This window comes from Oncorhynchus keta, chromosome 10 (genome assembly GCF_023373465.1).
Source record: "Oncorhynchus keta strain PuntledgeMale-10-30-2019 chromosome 10, Oket_V2, whole genome shotgun sequence".
Lineage (NCBI taxonomy): Eukaryota > Metazoa > Chordata > Actinopteri > Salmoniformes > Salmonidae > Oncorhynchus > Oncorhynchus keta.
Window position 1 is genome coordinate 59,966,280 of NC_068430.1, and position 6,000 is coordinate 59,972,279.

A 6,000-nucleotide genomic window follows, 5' to 3' on the forward strand; every position below is an offset into this window, starting at 1 on the left:
CATTGTTTGCTCTTTGATTGAAAGCCTCAACCTTCTGATTGACTTTAGTAATTGTTTTATTATGGTCTGATAATGGACATTGTTCTTGCCATACAGACACACACACACACACACACACACACACACACACACACACACACACACACACACACAAATGCCAAAACTAAATTGAAATATATTCAATTTATTAAATAACCTTTAATGAAAATTATGTTTTGATGTTCTATTTGATGTTTAGAGATCTAGGATGGTAATGAGAGATTATTGAGTTGCCCATGTGATCATGCATTTTTCAGTTGCTGTCCCAATTACTGAACTTTGTAGACTGTATATTTTTTGTAAATGGGAGAACAAAGTAATGACAATTTCCCCCCCACAAAAAATACAGACAGACTGTAGAACATAAAATAAAAATATACAGACATAATTCAACTCCATGTCATTTATCACCAACTCCACAGGTGTACAAAAACTGAAAGAGAAATAGGCTCACTATAATCCATTATTAGACATGGGCCGGTATTGTGAAGGTAGCGAGCCATCAATAATCTAGCGCATGTGAACCAATATAACAACCTAAAGCATCATATTTATATAACTAGGCTACATTCATTTTCATCCCCTTAACTGTGGTACATAAAGCGAAGCAAGCAGGGGATTGTAATGTTATGTTTCACGCTTCACTGACTAGACACGTTAAAACAGTCAATTATGTAAAGATTGACTCAGTGGTCTTCCCATATTGATCCAAAATGTTCCTTTTTTTGTCACATTTAAATGGTTGATTAAAGGATTAAAACCTACAAAGTCAAGCGTGCATCTTCGTGGACCATTGTTAGTTTGTGGGACGAGCTAAATGGAGGATGCCATGTGATGCAAATAAGTGGTGTTAGGAAAAGTCCTTGCAAATGCATTGGCCATTTCACTATCAAAGCACTCAGACCTTTTAGATAGAAGCCCATGTGTACATTTACATGCACACTAATAATTCGATATTAAACTGATTATGGCAGAAAGCCAAGTATGGCATTAGTCATGTAAAAACCTTACTCTGCTCATCTTAATCGACGTAAGGTCATAATCGAAGTAAGCATGCGCCGATTAAAAAAACGTAGTTTTCTGAGAAATATTTCGAATTATTAGGACATGTAAACAGTTTAATCGACGTTCCAGCGGTGTATCTGATCTGCGCATGTGCACAACACTGTACGCGCGAGTGAAGTTAGATTCTTAGTAAAAACTAATATGGTCACTGTGATTTCAGATGTGTCCATGTAAACAGGATTATTAGGGAAGTCATTATTCTTGCAAAGCATGTTTTAAACGAGCTATTATATTGACCTGACTATCCATCACACTATTGTGTACATGTAACCGTGCACGATGAGTCTGATTGCCTCTTAGGGATCGGTCGAAATTTACCCAATTATTACCCAGAGGAAAATGGTGGAGGGTCGTGTTTTTGTTTTTTCAATTTCACTCAGGGGAAGGGTTTAGTATTTTTTGTATTTCATCCATGGGAGGGTAATGTAATTTGTTATCATTAAATGTCAGCATTTTGGAATTTAAGTATTGAATTTGACTATGTATAACTTTGGTGTACAACCCTCCCAGCTAGCAATGAGGAATCGGCCCATAAACGGGGCTGGAATTGATTGAATTGGCCCGGCATCGGGTGTCGGACTCGGGAATCAAAATTAATGTCTGCCCAGAATTGGCCCAAGTACACTTGGCCATTTCCGTCTACCGGAATTCAGCCGACTTTGCCGGAATCTTACCAGAATCCCCCCCAGAAGCGGCCTGGTGCAAATTGAAATACATCTATACAAAATTAACCGATTTAGTCATTTTAAATATTACGATTATACTTTTTATGCATACAAATTATACCCATCCACCAAAAAAAAGGTTATGTCGGAGGAAACACTGTACACCTGGTGACCGCAGGCACAGGAGTTGCTACAGAGCAATGGGACGAGGACATCCCGGCTGGCCAAACCCTCCCCTAAATCGGACGACGCTGGGGCAATTGTGCGTCGTCTCATGGGTCTCCTAGTTGCGGCCGGCACTGGTATCAAACTAGCATCTGTGGCAACGCAGTTTGCACTGCGATGCAGTGTCTTAGACCGCAGCGCCACTCAGGAGGCTTCGTCAACATTTGTTTTTAATGCTTATCAAATGCCTTGCACAAAGTATCAAAATACTAAAATACAACTTTAACAGGACTATTAAAGAATTTAATTTAAATGTTAATCGTATTTTTTGATCACAGAAGCAATGAGAAAATATGGAAAAATAAATAACCCGTGTAATCATCTGCCAGAGAGGAGCACCAATCGGCCCGAGACCCAAGTAATACATTTGGGCCAGATAACTCACACCGAATCCTGAGCTCAATCCCCACATCATAGCCATAAGTAATACTGCCTAAAGCGGTCCACATGATGTAGGCCGAGTCTGACTCGACTCTCAGTCGGAATCGGCCCAGATCCACTGTGCTAGCTGAGCTGCTCTCTCCCACTCATTCTTTCTCTTGCTTTTTACCTTTCCATTGGCTGTTCAATCAGTCCCTCTTTGTGCTTGGCCTATCCAGCACATGGGCATGTAGAGTATCTGGCAAATAAAGTAGTGCTAGTAGTAATGATGTAGGTTTAGTTCGCAACAGAAATGCTGCATTCAAAACAACTGGGAACACTGAAATCGAATTTATGCACTTATTTCAGCATGTAACGTTAACAACATGCCATTTGAGAGGTTATTGTCTTGTTCTTCACTGTAATCAGAGGGCTAATATCAGTACTTTGCATGCCAGTCTCTCTTGGCTAAAAGTAAAGGAGAGACCGACTGCATCACTTTTTGTTTTAAAGTAAGAAGCATTAATCTAGTTCAAGAAAATTGTGATAAATAAAAAAGTATACCAGTTTAATTTAAGGACCAAAAAATGGACAGCTGTGCCTTCTTCTTAAGGGTGTCCATTAGTAGTGGTTTCTTTGCAGCAATTTGACCATGAAGGCCTGATTCACACAGTGTCCTCTGAACAGTTTATGTTGTGAAGTGTCCGTTACATGAACTCTGTGAAGCATTTATTTGGGCTGCAATCTGAGATGCATTTAACTCTAATGAACTTATCCACAGCATCAGAGGTAACTCTGAGTCTTCCTTTCCTGTGGCAGTCTTCATGAGAGCCAGTTTCGTCAAATCAAATTGTATTCGTCACACGCGCCGAATACAACAGGTGTAGACATTAAAGTGAAATGCTTACAAGCCCTTAACCAACAATGCCGTTTTAAGAAAATATCCCCCCCAAAAAAGTAAGAGATAAGAATAACAAATTATTAAAGAGCACCATTTAGGAGCCTCTTGGACCTAGACTTGGCGCATAGGGTACCACTTGCCGTGCAGTAACAGTGAGAACAGTGTATGACTAGGGTGGCTGGAGTTTTTGACCATTTTTAGGGCCTTCCTCTGACACCGCTTGGTGTAGTGGTCCTAGACGGAAGGAAGCTTGGCCCTGGGGAAGTATTGGGCCATACCCACTACCCTCTGTAGTGCCGTACCAGGCAGTGATGCAACCCAACAATATGCTCTCGATGTTGCAGCTGTAAAAACCTTTTTGAGGATCTGAGGACCCATGCCAAATCTTTTCATTCTCCTGAGGGGGAATAGGTTTTTTGTCATACCCTCTTCACAACTGTCTTGGTGTGCTTGGACCATGTTAGTTTGTTGGTGATGTGGACAACAAAGAAACTTGAAGCTCTCAACCTGCTCCACTACAGCCCTGTCGATGAGAATGGGGTGTGCTCGGTCTACCTTTTTCTGTAGTCCACAATCATCTCCTTTGTCTTGACCACGTTGAGCGAGAGGTTGTTGTCCTTGCACCGCACGGTCAGGTCTCTGACCTCCTCCCTATAGGCTGTCTCATCGTTGTTGGTGATCAGGCCTACCACTGTTGTGTCATCGGCAAACTCAATGATGCTGTTGGAGTCATGCCTGGCCATTCAGTCATGAACAGGGAGTAGAGGAGGGGGCAGAGCACTCACCCCCTGATGGGCCCCTGTGTTGAGGATCAGTGTGACGGATGTGTTGTTACTTACCCTTACCACCTGGGGGTGGCCCTTCAGGAAGTCCAGGATCCAGTTGCAGAGGGAGGTGTTTAGTCCCAGGGACCTTAGCTTAGTGATGAGCATTGAGGGCACTATGGTGTTGGTCAATGAATAGAAATACAAATTGGAATGGGTCTAGGGTTTCTGGGAAAATGGTGTTGATGTGAGCCATGAATAGCCTTTCAAAGCATTTCATGGCTACAGATGTGAGTGCTACAGGTCGGTAGTCATTTAGACAGTTTACCTTAGTGTCCTTGGGCACAGGGACTATGGTGGTCTGCTTGAAACATGTTGGTATTTCAGCCTCAGACAGGGACAGGTTGAAATGTCAGTGAAGACACTTGCCAGTTGGTCAGCGCATGCTCGGAGTACACGTCCTGGTAATCCGTCTGGCCCTGCGGCCTTGTGAATGTTGACCTGTTTAACGGTCTTACTCACACCGGCTGCAGAGAGCGTGATCACACAGTCTTCCGGGAGCAGCTGATGCTCTCATGCATGTCTCAGTGTTACTTGCCTCGAAGCAAGCACAGAAGTTATTTAGCTTGTCTGGTAGGCTCGTGTCACTGGGCAGCTCTCGGCTGTGCTTCCCTTTGTAGTCTGTAATAGTTTGCAGGCCCTGTCAGAGTCGGTGTAGTACGATTCAATCTTAGTTCCGTATTAACACTTTGCCTCTTTGATGGTTCGTCGGAGGGCATAGCAATATTTCTTTGAAGCTTCCGGGTTAGAGTCCCGCTCCTTGAAAGCGGCAGCTCTACCTTTTAGCTCAGTGCGAATGTAGCCCGTAATCCATGGCTTCTGGTTGGGGTATGTACGTACAGTCACTGTGGGGACGCAGTTCTCAATGCACTTATTGATGAAGCCAGTGACTGATGTGGTGTACTCCTCAATGCCATCGGAAGAATCCCGGAACATATTCCAGTCTGTGATAGCAAAACAGTCTTGTAGTTTAGCATTTGCTTCATCTGACCACTTTTTTATTGACAGAGTCACTGGTGCTTCCTGCTTTAATTTTTGCTTGTAAGCAGGAATCAGGAGGATATAATTATGGTCAGATTTGCCAAATGGAGGGCGAGGGAGAGCATTGTACGCATCTCTGTGTGTGGAGTAAAGTTGGTCTGGATGTTTTTCTCTGGTTGCGCGTTTAACATGCTGATAGAAATTAGGTAAAACTGATTTAAGTTTCCCTGCATTAAATCATAGCGCTTGATGGTTTTTGCCATCAACTGACCTTCATGACTGACTGACCTTCATGTCTTAAAGTAATGATGGACTGTCATTTCTCTGTGCTTATTTGAGCTGTTCTTGCCCAAATATGGCCTTGGTGTTTTACTAAATAAGGATATCTTCTGTATACCACCCCTACCGTGTCACAACACAACTGAAGGAAATCATTTCCACAAATTAACTTTTAACAAGGCACACCTGTTAATTGAAATGCATTCCAAGTGACTACCTCATGAAGCTGGGTGAGAGAATGTCAAGCATGTGCAAAGCTGTAATTTCATAGTATTGATGTCTTCACTATTATTCTACAATGTAGAAGATAGTAAAAAATTATTTGGCTATTTCTGACGGTGATGGATGTTGTGCTTATCTTGAAAATAGCCCATGTCAAGATGAATTACTTTGAAAAACAGTGCTGCTGTTTCTATTTGTACCTAAAACAGATAAGTCCTCTCTTTTCAGCAATAAGCATTTGCTTTCCAAATGGAACGTTTTTCCCACGATTGCAAACAGACAGCTGCAAACAACCATAGAAATGTAACACATAGATAGATGGCAGTTCCCATTCAAGTCTTGACTGGCAGCCATTGCGAGTGTACCTTTGAGTTCAATAGTCCAATTGCCAGGGTTAGAAGATCTGAAGCCGTCTATGGATTGATTATATGTCTATGGC